Genomic DNA, 18,482 nt, shown 5'->3' with positions numbered 1-18,482 from the left:
GTAATACTATTCCTAGATGTTAATATAAAAAAAGAGAGGAAGAAAGAGAGAAGCAACCTCATAATAAAACTTCATCAGTAAATCATTCTATAATTTTGTGTTGTTTGAAGATGTGGTTTAGAAGAGAAAGAAAGAACTTCTTACTCCTTAAATTCCTGTATTTTATTCCAGAGCCTCACTGATCTCCAAAACAACAATGTCAATAATTTCTTTGTGCTATCCTTATATGTGGATAGCTAGTCTGATTTTAAGAAGAATTTGAGTTTATGTTTTTTCTGCAGCAGGAAAAAACCAGTCTTACCGTCAAATTCCTGTGGATTAGAGAATGAAAGACAACAGAGAGGGAAGATCACCTTGCCAGCTGTCCACTAAGGCCATGTGCTTGTGCACACATGCGCGCACACAGGGCCTTGAAAAGAAATCTAGACTGATGTAAACGTAACAGCGCCAGCGCATGCTTTGGACTGTGCTCTGTGTGAGTTGGCCGCATGCCAGCATGGAAGTGAGTAGGCAAAGAATAGTTTTTTTTTCTGCATGCCAGTATACACTGCATACGCTGCATGCCAGTATACCAGAGAAGCACAGACAAGATGATTAGTTGGTAATTGCTATTAACCATTTTATTAATATTATCGGTATGAAGGATCATGTTGATGATCTCATATTTATCATCTTATGTTCTCCTCAGAAAGATCTGGAACTGATTTTATTATCCCTCTTTCATAGAAGAAACCCTTTGGCCCAGTGATGTCATGTAATATCAAAGATCACAACTTATAAAACAAAATTGGAATTAAAACCAAAATCTGACTCTAAAATGTCACATAGACTTTCAACTCTAGAGTCCATTGTTATTCAGAAGGAAGAGAGAAGACTAACATTGAAGCAGTAATCATCATCATCATCATCATCATCAGTCATTGCAGTTCTTCCCCTCTTCTCTTTTCCCAATCCCCTACTTCTAAAAGATAAAACAAAATCAAGAACATTCTAGAATGGCTTTTTCTCAGACTACTAAAACCGAAAAACCTTGAAGACCATTGCCCATAGTCTTCTTTCAAATAGAGGAGCCTGAAGCTCAAAGAGCTGCTTACAAATGGTCTCAGTCTCAAATGGCATTTGACTTGAAAGCATTTTCAAGATCAGGAAGTTGCTTTCCTCATCTTTCACCTGCTTCTGTGGTCCTCAGTCCAGAAAACCTTAGAATAATTTGGAGAATGGTAACGTTTTTTTTCCTTGCATACTCAATGCATGAATTTATCGTCAGTGCTTTCCCTCACCAGGAAGGAGAAAAATCAAGGCTATTACACAAGAAGATGTTGTGTCACTTTTCACAGGAGTCTGTATGTCGACATCAATTTATTTTCTTTTTCATCCTTAGCACTCTGACAAGGAAAGTTTTGAATGAGGTCAGTGGGGTTAATTTTACTTCAATTTTAACCTCCCGAGTGAGTTAGTCTGTAGAGTTTCTATTTTGGTAATTTGAGTTTTAGCAGTTAAGTTGTACTCTGATATCCTTTATTCCATGAAATTAGACACTAGAGGGAATATATTTGAGACATGAAGAAGTCTCCAAAGAAGAAAGTCATAATCTTCAAGCTAGAGAAAATTTGATTTACAGGAAAGTTAAACAACAACCCAAAAAACTCAAGTGAAATAAATAGGGATGACGGAGCAACTCTTCCTATGTGACTACATATGAATAAATAAGCTAACATTCCTATTGAAAATGTAATCCTGCTTTGCAAATATAATCGAAATTGATCCATCTTTATTTGAGTTTCTAACCAAACTTAAGAAAAATGGGCTTTAAAAAATAATTTTCTGGGCCATTTTGTCTCAGTTCCAAATGCATCCGTCTTTATTCCTTATTCTCTTTTGGGAAACAAGTCAGAGGTCTGCAAAACGTATTTCTCCTTTGCCAGTTGGCTTCCTACTAAGTTCTGCCAATAGGAGGCCCTGGAGGGAAACTGAAGACTAGAGAATGGGAGAAAGTTATGTCTTCAAGTTGGGTTCAGCCTTTGGCTTCCTTCAGCACTCTCAGACCAGGTCATCACCCTCTCCACAGGGTTAAGACCACTAGGCAGGCAGCTCCCCAAACTCAAGTGCTGAGCCTCAGCTTAACAGAGGCTCTCCTCCAAGCTACTGAGGGGCCGGCACCATTGGACACCACCATCTTCCCAATTGTCTGATTGCTGGTATCACAGGGCTCTTTCTTGAGCCGATATGGTGTGACAGCAGCCGAGCAACTCTCCTCAGAAGTCTGAGGGCTAGCTCCACAAAATTCCTCTTCAATTCCAGAGAAACTAGAAACAGTCCAGAGAGCACTGTCTCTTCAATCCTAGCTCTGCAAGACCCCTCTCCCAAATACTGGATTCCTCTGAGGGAATTATTATTAATAGTATTAAATTTCCCTGTGAAATACCTTAGTGTGTTTTTGGTTTTCCTAACTTCACCTTGACATAGAGGTATAAATAAGCCAGCATCTGGAGAAGTAGGTGAAGCTGGTGACCTAAAGGAATCGGAATGAGGAACAGTAAAGCAGAAAGCTCATGACTATTATTTTGAATCTAATGAGAAAGTGAGGGAAGGAATCTCTCATGTTCTTAAATGCAACTGTTTTTAGCCTTCCAAGGGCTGTCACATGGTGGAGAACTTATAATCCTACTACATACCAAGAGGGTAGAACTAAGCAGTCCAGAACACGACAGCATGACAAAGCAGAACTTCACATTCTATGACAAAGAACTATTTGCAGTCAGTGGAATCCTTAGCTAGGATGGTTAGTGAATAGGAATATTGTAGAAGAGATTCAATTTAATATTCTTAAAAATCCGAGATTCAATGCTTCTAGCAACAGTTGGCAGTAAATAGAAAGGTAAAGGAAGGCTGTGTATTGGAGCATCCTTACACTAGGCTTAATCTCGAAGTCCAGAGACAACAGAGACCACTAATTGGATTGCCTGTGGGATCAGATTACCCCCAAAATTGATTTCGGAAAAAAGATGCAAGTGATAATTGACTAATGTAGTGGCCTCCTATCTGATATACCAAAGGCGATGTGAGAAGTAAGGTGTTAATTTTAAGAATTAAATAATGCACGACTGAGGCACTAATATTTTTCCACAGCTGAGTACCACCAGGGGGTGAACTAGCTAGTGTGTGATATCAAGGACTCTGGAAACTGGCAGTACAACTCTTAAAACAAATTCTTCTGATATTCTAATCTAATGCTGTTCTGAGATTTTCTTGCTCAATATTACATTTCTGTAAACCCTCAGGCAAGAATGTCCAAGAAAGCTGAGGGAGACTAACTCCCAGTCAAGTTTATAATGGAACAGAAAAGTAAAAATGAAAACACAGGGACCTTCTAATTGGCAGGTGTTCCTGCATACTGTCCTTTCCTTTCATTTCAGTAAAAGTTTTCTCCCTAAATCCACGCACTTACTCCAGAGTTCTGAATCTAAACTTCTAAGTTCTATGGTACAAGTTCGGTTGGTCTTTTCCTCTTAGCTAAGAAGATTCTCATAGTATTCAAGCCATAAGAAAGTCCCAAATAACAGTAGTCCTCTGAGGTGAAAATAATTAGTTATGAAAGCCCCAATAACATATACATGCAATGTTTTTAAAGGCTAGCCGAGGGGCGACTGGGTGGCTCAGTCAGTTAAGTGGTCAACTCTTGGTTCCAGTTCAGGCCATGATCTGACAGTTTGTGGGTTCAAGCCCCACATCGGGCTTAGAGCTGATAGTGGGGAGCCTGTTTGGGATTCTGTCTCCCTCTCTCTACCCTTGTGCCGCTCACTCTCTCTCTTTCTCAAAATAAATAAATGAACATTTAAAAAAAAAAAAGACTAGCTAAATGTCACATGTTTGCCTCTCAGTAAGTTTCTGAATGTAATTATTCAACACAGATATAAGGGAAAGGAACAGTCACGTATCTTGCCTTCTTCTCATTCCATCTTTCTCTCACCCCCTTAAAGTTTTCTCTAAGTGCTGTAATTCCCTAAAATCAGTTGAGAAAGCAGCCCATCATAGGACTTTCATCTGATTTGGGGAAACATTTCCTCCCCCTGAAACTCCCTTGGGAAGTTTCAGTTTTCAGTCATAAACCAATGGGAGGAAATGAAGCGCAATGTGAAACAGCTGAAGTCCTAAAGTCGGACTCAGACCACAGAGCCTATGGATAAAAGTCTGTGCAATTTTATCCATAGTCTTCACCCAGTAAATATTTACAAATGCAAATATAACAAGACCCATCCCGAGAAGCAGCATTTTAATGTCATTTCTGAACAGCTGTTTCTTAACATGCTATGTGTTACAAAGAAATCTCACAGCTTATTCTCATCCTTTAGAGAACAGATTCTTCTACATCTCTGTAATACAATTACCCGTGATGGCTCTTTGGAATTCTCTTTTGATTTGGTTTGGTTTTGTTTATTAACACAACGGACTTCAGGTTTGAGTTTCCCTTAAGTTTGCTCTGAGAGCACCAAATTCTGGTCTGGGAGCCTGCAGTCAAGAAGTCAGGTCTGCATACCAGAAGCAGAGCATAGCTAAATGCAAAATGAGGGGATTTAATCAGCACCAATACAGATTTGTTAAGAATATGTGTCGCCAGTTCCATCTCTTCATTTAAACAAAAATGGAATCTTATATGAGTAGCCTATGAATTCAAAGCCAACCTAAAATTGACTTTTTGGAGGGAAGCTGTTGCTCGTCCTTTAAGTTCTTACCAACACATCAGGCTACCATGGCCAGTCTGGAGACCTCCAAGTCCACGGACTGAGAGCTGATGTCACACAAGGATGCAGGCCAAAAGCAATCATTGAAAGTTCTTAATTTGATAACAGATATGTTAATCACATAGAAAGACAGTGATACAGCATCCTTAGCTTTGATTCTGCAGAATAGAATTAAATTTTTATCTTCACCTTTGTGAATCTTTCTCATTCTTTAAGACTCAGTTCAAGTTCTGCCTCCCCCAAATAAATCTTCTTAATTATACTCAATCAGTGTTCTCTTCATCTCTGAAGTCTCTAACATATAGTACTTACATGGGTTGGCAATTATCTTGTCACAGACATATTGTCACCTCCCCAACCGGGTATTACATTTCTTTATATCCTCTAAAATGCCTAGCACAGTGATAAAGACATACTAAAGACTCAAAAATACTTACTGATTAGATAATCAATTGGTTGAAGGTTTTATCTGAAATCATTTTATACTCCCTCCAATCTTTTTTTTTTTTTTCTTTTAAGGGGGAGGATCCAGATTTTTTTACTTTACCATTTTGGCTCTCCAACTTATTCATTAGTTGTACAAGATTTTACCTTGGTTTGCACACAGAGACCAGGGATTATATTCAAAATATTTAAAATCATTATGTAGGGGTGACAGAGTGGAGCAGGTAACCAGGGCCACCTATTGTGTCAGGCATTAACCCTTTAATTGATGAATTACAGGCAAGGCTCGGATATGGAAGGGGATGGCCAGAATGGACAGAATGACTGAAAGATAACTAGCAGGGCAAGGTCTTTCTACCAACAGAAATGGACGTATTTCAATAGTTTTCAGTAGTTTAGCAACTTGTATAGCAAGAACAGGGCAAACTAATAATTACCTATCTTTGCCTGGCCCTAAAAATCTTCAAACGTAGTGATTGCAAGCAGGGGAAAAAAGCAGCCACCGTGCATGGTCTGTAGAGAATTCAATCCCCATTCTTATATGTGGAAGTTTTAAAAAAAACAAATAGAAAGATTCCCCATCCTTTTCCCCAGCTTTATGTAGTCACACTTTACATGTACTTTAGAATTAGTTGAAACTATCAGGACTTTGTTTCTAAACTACAGCTTGGAGTAATTTATTTTAGGATTACCTAATGGCACTTTTTAATATTAATAGTTGTCATTTTCTATGCATTCACTGACCCTGCAAACAATATTATGAAAAATTGTTATCTTTATACATCCCATTTTGTTTCAAGAAAAATACTTAGGAAAATTCAAAAAAGATACCAAGCAATAAGATAAAATACATTTGGTCTATGTGGAATGAGCCAGATAAAAGTTTAGAAAAGATGGAATTAGGAGTGATGTTTGTTGTATTCAAAGTACTTGCTATAAAGTCTGATACGTTTGCAAAAAGTGAGCTATGAATTTGGGCTCTAATCTTTCTAGCAGATAAAATGTAGAGGGAAACATCAGTTATAAAATACACAGAGTCCACTGAGATAAAAACAAACCAATTGCTCAAAGAAACACACTGATTCATTCTCCTGAGACTGCTATCAATAATTAAGGTGTTTGCTTAAAATGGAATTGTTTTACACAACTATTTTCTTTAATCAAAAGCTTGATGTAAAAAGGAAATTTTAAAAAACCTTACTTTTGCAAGTTTCCCACTTAAAATGAACTTAGTTTATTCAAGCCTCTCTTCTTCCAACAAAATTCTACAAATGATTGAAACCCCTGTGAGTAAATAAGCCAGTCTAACAATTTTGAATATTGATCTGAGTAGTCTGATCCTATTAGAGTGTTTGTTCCCTCTGACCTGTCAAAACCTGAAGGAAATAGGCACAGATTTACATGACCTGTTTTTGGCCCTTGGATCTCCTCAAAGAAAACAGTAGTCAAGTGTCAAGGACAAGCTTAGCCCTTGTAAATATGCCACAGCATTGCCAACCTCAAGTCTAGAATCCCATTTTGAGCAATTACTAGTAGGCCTGTTTAATTTGAAATTCAATTTATGTGGCTCTTAATTCTAAGCAACTCCACTGTGAGAGAGAGGCTTTTCTAGTGTACATTTGGGATATGTCCCTTTGTGTTTCTGAAGAAGAGACATGTTTTAGAACTTTTTGTTATAGATTGATGTAATTGGCTTCAGCAATTAAGAAGCAGCATTCATTTCTCAAGCATTTATGGAAAATACATATTAATAAGCAAAGAGTCTCTCTCTCTCTCTCTCTCTCTCCCTCCCTTCATTTCCCAAGAGGCTTCTTGGAGGAAACTGGAAGGTGTGATGTATTTGTCATTCCATCATGCTCTATTTTCTCATCCAATACACTAAATCAGATAACAACAAAGAGCAAAAATAGGGACAGAGTTCGAAAAGACCTGGGCTTATGCATCACTGTGATCACAGCCTCCCTGAAAGCTTACTGCCCAGGAATCAAGAGTCTGGGGCTGGCACTGCAGTGCCCTGGAGGCATATAATTAACGTGATGCAGTCATGAGTAAGAGAACAAAATGCGTATCATTTTGATCATTTTGCTATTGACCCACCGAATCATCAAATCCTCTGAAGTTCAGTCGATTTTTTTGGTTAAGTTTCAGAATACATGATAAGGGTGAGGCAGGTACATTTTCAACTTTTTCTAAAATTCAGAATGTATAATTAGTATTACCCTGCTTGCTTTAATTGTTCTGAAACTGTAGAGGACTTGAGGAACTATACAAAATTATTTGGTTTAATGAACTCAGTTTTCAACTTATCTAAGTCGCTAATCTTATTTCCTTTAATAAGGGCATGAACAAAACTCCCCTGGCTCATTAATCCTGAAATCAGAAGTCGACTCCAAAGGGAAAAGTACTTAATATACTTAAAATGTTGAACATTTTTACAGCCCTTTCTCCTAAAAAGTCTTATTTAAACCTATCTTATGAGAAAGTTTTTTTTAGCATTGAGAGTTTTTCTCTTAGCACAGGTGCCCTCAATGGGCATATAATAGAGCCTTAATAAGTACTCACTGGCAGAAAAGGAAGGAAAAAAGGGAAGGAGAAAATGAGGAAGGAAGAGGAGGAAGGAAAAGAGGAAGGAAGGAAGGGAGGGAGGAAGGAAGGAAGGGAGGGAGGGAAAGCAAGGCTCATTTTACATATGAGAAAATTCAGAGTAGTTAGAGATTTGTCAAGGCACATTGGGCTGGTGGGAATAACCTCAAATCTTTAAATCCACCATTCTTTATTGCTCAAAATGGCTTTTTGCTCTGCTTAGAGAATGAAATAAAATTTTCATTTTCTAGAATATCACAGTATCATTATTTGTGATCTCCAAATTGTTGTTCGCTGATAACATTTGATTTCAGTTGTTCACCAGTCTCCTATTCTGCTAATTTCTATTATTACTCACTGTAATGAAAGATTAACTCTAGCTGCCAACATATCCCAAAATTAGACCAATATTGTCGAGTGTTACTAGCAGCTTTAAGGCATGAGTTCGGTATTTAACTTTTTATGCTAATTCTTAATTTGTTTCCAAGGCTTTAAGCAGAAACTTCTCATTTGCAACTCAAACTATAGGGGCATGATTTCTTTTTTTTTTTTTTATTGTTGCTAATTTATCCATGTCACTCATTTTAGCTCCTAAGCAAATAACTGAATTTTTCATTCAAACTTCTCAGAACTATCATAGTAAAAATAAGAATACATAAAGGTGCAAGATGGATACATGGAAGATAATATGGTTGGCTCAGGCTTACAGTGAATAACAAATGTGTGCTCATACTATTCATTTCAGATTGTTGTTGACTGCATAATGCCACTGGTGTGGATTGAATTGTATCCCCTCAAAATTCATATGTCCAGGCCCTAACCCCCAATGTGATGACATTTGGAGGTGGGACCTTTGAGAGGCAGTTAGGGTTGGTTAAGGTCATGAGGGTAGGGCCCTCATGATGGAATTAGGGGCTTTATAAGAAGAGGAGAGATAGATACTGCTCACTCTCCACCACGCGAGGACACAGCAAGAAGGCTGCCACTTGCAAGGCCTGAATAGAACTCTCACCAGGTTCAAACCAGCCTGAACCTTGATCTTGGATGTTCCAGCCTCCAGAATCAAGAATCTAGGGATTTCAATCCCAGTTATGTCTTAGTGAGTGACCACAACCCGATTGAAATTTCTTTTTCTTATCTGTAAAATAGGGCTGGTAATAGAATCATGAGAAAATAAATTTCTGCTGTTTATGCCTCTAGTCAATGATATTTGTTATAGTAGCCCAAGGAGATAATACATGTGCCTACAATTTTAATTTAAAATCTAAGTTGTGTTTAGTTCATAATTAATGAGATGTTTAGAACCATGTTTTAGGCCTTTTACCATTTAACAAATCTTTCCTGGTCATTTCTATTATTAATTTTTACCAGTATTTTTTTTTTACCAGTTTTGTTTGTTTGTTTGTTTGTTTTTTACCAGTATTACAAGTAACTGTCAAGCGTCTCACCTTTTCATAAAGAAACATGATGCAGGCAGGGCTATTAAAATATCATGATAGTTTGTCAGATTCCCACTGAGCCACCAGATTTCAACTTGAGGGTCAAAGCAGGTTTCTTGAGGCCCACACCAACTCATCCTCTATGAGTCACAGATTTCTAGAAAGAGCATTCAATGCTAAGAATTCAGTGGTACAAATTAACTTGCCCCTACCTCCCTCACCTTGGACATTTTTCTATCAAAGTTCCTACAATGTAGTGTTACTATTTTTACATATCAAAATCTCTCTCCTGGGCTCTGGATCATGTCTTACCTGTTGTTGTTTTTCTTCTTAGCACCAAGCATGGAGGCTGGCATCAAATGAACCTTCACAACTGTTTGGTGAGTAAATAAAGAATTGAATGAAAAAGCCTGAACTAACATATGAATGCAACATGATAAAGTAATTAGGAGTGTGGGCTTTGGAGTCAGGCAACGTGGATTCGAATCCCAGTTATGTCATGTCCTAGTGAGTGATCACAACCTCATTAAACCTTCCTTTCCTCACCTGTAAAGTAGAACTGGTAACAGCACCTCACTGACATGAACAAACAACAAGATAGTGCATATAAAAGACTTAGCATAGTACTGGCATCAAAGATGTTACTCTGATGAGTTGCCCAACCTCTTTAACTGTGTATGTTGTCCAAATATATTTCTTACTCTGTTTACCCTAGTACCTAGTGGGAAAAATGGGGGCCATGCGGTTTACCTTAGAGGGGTAAGAAAATTCAGTCAGAGAAGACAGTGAGTTGAAAATACAACACAAATGCTAGGCATGATTGTTATTATTCCACTGTGCAGAAAAGGAATATTTTGAGGAAGCAGTAGTAAAAAAGTAGAATAAGCCTCCAACTCAGATTTGAGAAGCAGTTTTAATCTTGGTTCTACCCACCTAACTCTGGACAAGGCACTTAAACTTCCTGGGCCTCCATCATCTTTTCTAGAAAATAAGACGTTAGTCTAGATCATTTTTCAAATTGATTCTGTCTCTAAAATTGTACAAGCCTAAGTCTCTGTTATTTATACATCTGAAGTTTTATCTCTTTCCTGATAATATGGCTATGGAACATCACTATATCTCCAGGAGGGAAGTGAGTAGTCAACAGATATTTTAGAGGTGGACAAGCTGAAATGCTATGTGACTAGTCCCCAGTCCAGCAAAGGTCAGTGACAGAAGACACAGATTCAGAAAAAGAGATGCCTCCTCCTTCTCAGGAGTTCAGGAAGATGCTTTTCCACTGAGTTTCAATTGATTCTATGTTTAAAATTTTCTTAGTTAAACAAGTTATGGTACCTATAAAGGAATACAGTAGACTCATTAAAATGATGCGGTAGAAAAGTTTTAATAAGATAAAAAGATATCAATGAAAAATGGTTAAAAAAATGAACATATCATATATCCATCGTGTGCACACATACAGACTCACATGCACACACTCACTCTAGACGTTAGTGATATAGGCAGTTTCTGAGGATTCAAGGTCATGAAGAGTCATTCAGGTGGGCGACATAGTAAGGAATTGAAAATACATTAAAAGGTCTGAGGTTCAGGCTAAAGGATTGACTTCAGTGTCTCTCTACAGATGCACAGTTCCCCAGTACTTCAGATTTTGTGCCTTGTTTGGAAGTTATATATGTGGAAACTATTGCTTGCTCAACAATTTTTTGAGAAAATGTATACTAAAGCCTCTAGCCCAGTACCTGTCCATACTAAGTGTTGAAGAAAAGTTTAGTTCCATTCTCTCTGTTAGGCCTTACTCAGCGAGGGGGAAAAAAATGTCATCCTGCATTTTTTTTCTCCATAATTTAATCCCTCTTCTCAAAATGGTCTCCCAGACAAACTCACTTCCCTTTTGATTTTAGAGGTTGGGAAGCAGCAGTTTATTACTTCATGCCCATCTAACTGTTTCGGCTTAACTCCGTACATTTGCTGTCTGGATATATTTGGGGAAGAAGATTATAGGAGATGCAAAAGCAAAGCACTACTTTTAGCTGTGCCTACAATAGAGTTACATGTTGATTTCATAACTCAATTTTTCGTCAATAACTCTTGAGGTCATTAAGCATTTTTCTTGTCGCTAAAGTTTATTTCTGGCACTTCCTGTCTGCCCACACACACACTTATTCCTCAGTCCTTCCATACTTTGTGTTCTTTTTAACTGATCTCTTATTAACAAAAAATGAAGGAGATATTTCAGGGATCTAGTACATTTTAGAAGTAAGCAAACTGAAATGGACTGAATGCATTAATAATATACCATTGTACATAAAAATATGAGAAGCCTTTTATTAATTTCATTGTCTTAGTTACTTTATTTGTCTGGGATGTTATGTTCCTATTTCTTTACCAGGAAACTACTACTCCTTTGGCCAAGGTACAGCCAATCAGCTCTTTCAAACTCATGACCACACCATTCATTTCATTTTCCAACATTAGCTTAGGTGGGTATTATAATAAGAGGATGCCTGTAACAGCTACAGCAGATGGAACTGCAATCATGTGTTCCCTAAAATATTAGCATTTGGAACTCTGTAGATCAGGGAAATACAGAGGAATGTGGAGAGGAGGAACAAGGATTTGGGAGATTTGTTTACCCATATGAAAACCTGCCAGTTGCCTACAATACCTATAGGTTCGAGGATATCATGCTAAGCCTTACTCTCAGTTAAAGAAATACAAATTAAGATAATTATAAATCAGCAGTTCTGAAGGTTTAGAGTGCTTAAGACTTGCCTTGAGAGTTTGTTCAACATGGGGATTTCCAGACTCCATCTCAAGAGACACTTTGAGAAGATCTGCAAGAGAGCTAGATTTCTGAACTTTTTAACAAGCATGCCAAGTGATTCTAACGCAGGAACATCATGCCCCATGCTTTGATAAAAATTGCTTGATAGCCTAAAACCATGCCTGAGAAGTTAGCAAAATAAGTAAAAGTTATAAAATCCAAAGTTTATGGGACTGTGAATAGGGACATTATTAATTGCAGTATGAATTTGCTGTAAATTAGAGAATAATACACAGCAGAAACTATTAAAACACCCGGAAGCCTGTTGCCTGGTATTTCTTTGGGGAGGGAGGGCATCATAACCCAAGGAAGTATCCTATAAGGTTTACTTTAAAGCTATTATTTAAAAGACAGTGAAGTACTATTTATAATATAAAATATTAAACAATAAAAATTATTAGTAATAAGCAGTTTATCTATTAATAAATGTTTGTTTAGTACTACTGTGAAAGATAAAGTGCTACACCCTTTATGAATATTACCATTTAATTCTTATTTTAAGAAAACCTTATTTTGGCTGAACAAACAAGATTTACTAACATGGACATACACTATGTAGATATTTTGGTCTCATGTTTGAGTCATAATGATTCATAAAGATATATAAACTAACATAAGGTGAAAATGGTAAAACACAATAACCTCATTGCAACTTTTAATAGAGATGTAAGTATTATCAAAGATTATCAAAGGGATTAGTAACATAAAAGAATAGCAGTGTGTACTAGATGTTTAATCAAATTATTTACTGTACAATTTTTAATTTATTCTTAAATTTTATTTTTTTTAATTTATTTATTTTGAGAGAGACAGACAGCATGAGCAGGGGAGGGGCAGAGAGAGAGGGAGAGGGAGAATCCCAAGCAGGTCTACTCTGTTAGCACAGAGCCTCATGTGGAGGCTTGACCCCAGGAATTGTGAGATCATGACCTGAGCCAAAACTATGAGTTGGAGACTTAACTGAGCCACCCAGGTGCCCCTTCTTTATAATTCTTTAAGAACACATAATTTCATATATTCACAGGTCAAAACAAAGATGAAATAATTTCAATATGTCAACAATATGAAGATTAGAGGATGGAAATTATAAAACCACCAATATATTCAAATGAATGGTAGTATTATATATAAACATATAAAGGGAAAAGACGGAAATTAGTTTTGTATGATCTAGATTAAGATCAGAAGTCCTGAGTTAACTCTAAATGTTTTTTTGAAACTTAGAAATATTTTTCAAAAGGTCTAGGTAAAGGAGCCCCTGGGTGGCTTAGTTGGTTAAGCATCCAACTCTTGGTTTCAGCTCAGGTCATGAACTCATGGCTTTGTTGGTTCAAGGCCCACATTGGGCTCTTCACTGGCAGTGTGGAGCCTGCTTGGGATTCTCTCTCTGCCCCTTCCCACTTGCACTGTTTCTGTCTGTCTCAAAATAAACAAATAAACTTAAAAAACAAGGTCTAGGTAAATTTTAGAAGTCAAATAAACACTGGATTTTACCATTTCCCCTAGCTTTTTCAACAGCTTTGGCTAGCAAGTGATAGGTTTCTCTTTCCATCAGCAAGACCACCTGGACCCCATCTCCTAGACTCCCTTCTTTCAGTAATGAATCATGATTTCAGTTATTCCCATACATACTGCTAAGTAAAGCCCCAGGACAGCTATAAAGATAACCCCTGTGATGACTCCTCTAGAATTACATTTTATGTACAGATCAATCTCTCACTGTAATCTTTTTAAGTCCCTTTGAATTGGCATATTGCCAGAAAGGGGTTGATAGTCCCCTTGATAGCTTGGTAATTTTAGTCTTAAAGAAAGTATGTGTGTTTTTTTTAGTATATATATATATATATATATATATATATATATATTCACTAAGTATATATGTATACTAGTATAGTATATATATATATATATATACACACACACATTATACCGTATTGTACAATATACACCATCCTGTACTGTACAATACTGTACTATAGTGTATATAATAAATCTAATTTTATATATACACACACAAACATACATATGAATTTACAGTAATATCGAAGTCCATAGGAAAAGTTATTTCAAGTTTTTGACATTTAGCCACTTGGAGGAAAACTGGCAGATTCATTCCAAAATAATTAATTTTTGCTGAAAACACTCAGAGGTCTGTTTTCCCAAAGCAGTCCTATGAGCCATGTGCTGCACTGGTAAGGACATACTTCATTGGGCACCATCATTGCTTTCCCATCTGGCAACAGGTGGCCATTAATATGAAATGTTATACTAACACTGAAATGAAATTCATGCATAATCAGTGATTTTGGAGAGTGCAAAAGTGTTTGAAAGTCTGAAAACTGCTCATTTCTTCAAACAAGCAAGCCTTCATTCCAAACTCTTCAAAAAGAGGAAATGAGCCACTGGTATCAGGTATAAAGAAGTGGTTTTCAAACCTTCTGCATTTGTAGAAATTAAACCACCTGGAAAAGTAATATGTAGAATTGAAATCCTTCTGGTTAAAAGCAGAGTAAGCACTGTGATAGCCCACCACAAGCATGGTGGCCCTAGTGGATGCTCTCTGGCACACATTTTATCAGTCACTCTTCTGAAGAAACCTTTTAGGTCCATCAGGCTTCTAAATGTGGTAACAAGGGAAATTAAGCAGAGGGCAGCACATTTATACCCTCAACTCACTATGAGGGAGAAGCGTTAATGAACAGTGGCTTCAGCTCTTTCACACACCATCAGTCCATATGCCTGGCACACTCAACCAGCCATGATTTGAACTCAAAATGGGTTGGAGTACAAGTCAAAACTAGGATTATCCTGAAGAATTTAGATCTGTGTCTTTGCTGAATTCTGGTTTAGCATTATGCCTTACTTTCGTGAAAGACTATTCTCTCAAATATACACAGAACTCTTAAAACTCAACAATAAGAAAACGAACAACCTGATTTGAAATTGGGCCACAGACTTGAACAGACACATTGTTAAATGAGATATATGGATGGCAAATAAGCATATGAAAAGATGTTCCACCACTATGTCATCAGGGAAATGCAAATTAAAATGAGCTACTACTATACACCTATTAGAATGGCCACAATCTGGAACACTGACAACAGCAAATGCTGATGCGGGGCCACCGGAACTCACATTCACTGCTGGCAGGAATGCAAAAATGGTACTGCCACTTTGGAAGACAGTTTGGTGGCTTCTTAGAAAACTTAGACGTACTCTTATAATATCTAACAATTACACTACGTGGTATCTGTTGAAGGGAGTTGAAAACTTATGTCTACACAAAAACCTACATATAGATTTATATAGCAGCTTTATTTATAATTTCCAGAGCTTGGAAGTAACCAAGATGCACTTCAGTAGATAAATGGATAAATAAACTGTGGTACCTCCAGAGGATGGAATACTATTTAACACTAAAAAGAAATAGGTCTTGTAAAGGGACCTTATATATATATATTATTAAGTGAAAGAAGCCATTCGCAAAGGCTATATACTGTGTGAGCCTAACTATATGGCATTCTGGAAAAGGCAAAACTATGGAGATGATAAAATGGTCAGTAGTTGCCAGGGTTTGGAGAGTGGGGTGGGAGGAAGAGGCTGAGCACGGAAGATCTTCAGGGCAGTGAAAATACTCTGCACGATACCATAATGATGGATACATGTCATTATACATCTGTTCAAATCTATAGAATGTATAGCACCAAGAATGATACATAATGTAAACTATGGACTTTGGGTGATCATGTGATGTGTCATTCCTTAGTAGTAACAAATGTGCCACTCTGGTGGCGGATGTTTATAAGGGGAGTGGCTATGCATATATGGGTAAAAGGGATATGTGAGAAATCTCTGAACCTTCCCCCTCAATTTTGTTGTGAACCTAAAACTGCTCTAAAAAATAGTCTTAGTGGAAAACAAAATTCTAAGCAAAGTAAAATCATTGGATTAACTAGCTGTCGTCTCAAGCTGACTGCTTTAAAATATGTCATGTTCACTGGGTTATCTAACCTACCCATGCCTTTGCATGCTGTGCTCATATAGCTACAGCAGATCACATATGTATTTGACTTGTATGTCCAATAAAGCACAAATTAAAACTTGGGAGAAACTTGTGAGAAGCCTGCACCACTCCAGGCTGTTTAGAAATCTGAAAAACAAACTCAAATGCTCTTTTGAGTCTGTAAAACAGTGTATTCAGTGAGCCTTATTATGAAAATATTCTGCCCTTAACCTTATAGAATGTCTTGCGGAGAGCCAGGTTTGTTGAAATTATGTTCTTTGGTTTCAATATGTCCCTTTCATGAAAATGAGCCTAGCCTCTTGTCTCTTCTCACCAGGACGCCTACTGCTTATTTCTAATATGTTTGTCTCAAGTTTGAGAACTTTGCCAAGATCACAAGCTGCTAGAACAACCTTTCTCTTTTTAATTTCCTTCTTTCCCAACTAAATCTTTAATTGTCAAAAATATTAAAATGGAGATAATCTCTCACTGGAGCATTTGTGAAAATTACAGAGTCCTCAGTGACTTCCTATGTGACTGGGACCAGCTGCTGATAGTAACTCCGATAACAACGTGTTTCAAACAGCTAATCTAGTGAGGCTTTCTAAAAATATTAATAATAAAATCCAAGTGATTTAATTTCTCTAGATGAGTATAACGCAAGCTCACTGACTCCGTGCGTCATCGGGCTGTGGTTGCTAGGAAATCCATGAATAGAACTTAATATGCATTCAGCAACAGGCTGCAGACGCAATTTATCTCCATGGATGCTCCCTCAATTGCCTTTGAAATGACATTAAGATAACTTTGAAGCATTTGAGACAAGCCAGAGTCAGTGAGCACAAAGGAAACAGGCCATTTTTGGGCAACCATCTGGACTTCCTGCATAGCTTTTCGAAAGTTCACTTTCCCTGGGCTGTGAGTATCTTAATGTATATTCCATATAGGTTGGGATTTGGAGCTATAGCCATTTGTGAGTAGCAAATGAGGGACAAAGAATGATGCAAAAGCGTGGGCTGTGGAGACAGGTGCATCTAAGATCAAGTTTCAGGTCAGAAACTCACTAGGTTGGGTACATAAACTTTGCTGAGCTTCAGTTTCCTCTTCTATAAAATGAGAGTAGTAATACTCAACTTACAGATTGATTGTAAGCATTAGATGTGTGTATCTAAAGCCCTTGACGTGCAATACCAGCACAACTAATGATATAACAAAACTAGTTGTGGAGGGGCGTAGCAACAGTAGCTAGTTTAGTAGAATCACAGCTGCAGAAATACTGGAGTAGTTATTGCTATCAGTAATACCACCACTATGATAACTGCTACTACCACTACTCCTACTGGAAATAACTATGTAAGGAGACAAGAATACTTTAGCTTTAAAGCTCTGAATAGTCACTGTGACCTAAAAACAAACTAAAGAGGCAGAATAGTTTCTAAAGATTCTCAAGACAGTCACTTTAACTAGATTTCACTATATTTAGCATTATCAATATAACCTTGGGGATGTAGGGAAAGAAAACTTTTCCCTTCTTCTCTTCTAGGTTCTTTGGCCAAATCATTAAATTTTTATAAAACATATTAATGAGGAAAAGGCATATTTAAATACATATGTACAGGAGCCCCACAAAGACATAAGGGACTCCGCAAATGGCATCTTGAGCTAAGCAGAAGCGGGTAGGAGTCTGGGACTTCAAATAGTAGGAAGACAATCTATAGGAAGATGGGCAGAGTAAATGTTTGGTAAACAAATGTTTGCTGTGCAAGTGAGAAGTCTTATGTAAATAAAAAGTTATTTCTGGTAGTAGCACTCTTCCTGATGCAGCTCCCTATCTAAATTCTGTTAAGCGGTTAATGGGGAGGTAAAAATCTCTCTTTGGATCTGTTGGACTTTAACCGCCTTCAGCTCAAAATAACCCACGTGCCAAAGTGACACATTCTGGGGTGAACTGCCCTGAACCCCATCACTTAACAAAGGATGTGGATAATGGTGCCACCCACTGGCAGGACAATTTGTTGGTGGTAGAACTTGGATTTTTGTTTGTTTATAATATGAAGCCCAAGCCCCCTGATTCACATTAATGAAGAATTCCTTAGTTTTTTATCTGAGTAGTCCTCATGACAGAGATAACAAAGACCTGAAAAGTTACACTCTTTCCATCTGCACTGGGAGGTATCTCTTCCTTCATCAGTTGGTTCAGAAAACATTTTAAAGGACTTAACTATTAATCTCCTTGAAGGGACTATGCAAGGTCTAGTCAGAATAACTTTCCCTATAATGGGTAATGTCTACGCAGCCAGACAATAGGAAAAGAAGTTTAACAGTCCTTATGATTTAGAAGAGTATATATTCTCCAATATTTTCCAAGTGTGACTTGAAACTCCATGTACCCATTTCCATGCTCATTCCTGGAAAAATTCTAGTTCTCTCTTCTTCCTAGA

General features: G+C 37.3%; 1 long non-coding RNA gene across 2 annotated transcripts in view; it reads left to right on the top strand.

Annotated features, from left to right (window-relative positions):
- Positions 1-18,482, top strand: part of LOC120234395 — a 112,983-nt gene that overhangs the window by 77,158 nt on the left and 17,343 nt on the right. For both annotated transcript variants that reach the window (XR_005529075.1, XR_005529074.1), the window contains exon 2: positions 9,543-9,588. This is a non-coding gene — a long non-coding RNA (uncharacterized LOC120234395). The remainder of the gene's footprint in view (positions 1-9,542; positions 9,589-18,482) is intronic.

The sequence above is a fragment of the Hyaena hyaena genome, unplaced genomic scaffold (assembly GCF_003009895.1).
Source record: "Hyaena hyaena isolate Hyena2069 unplaced genomic scaffold, ASM300989v1 scaffold_109, whole genome shotgun sequence".
Taxonomy (NCBI): Eukaryota; Metazoa; Chordata; class Mammalia; order Carnivora; family Hyaenidae; genus Hyaena; species Hyaena hyaena.
The sequence above is the reverse complement of the archived record's forward strand: the minus strand, read 5'-3'. Positions and strand labels throughout refer to the sequence as shown.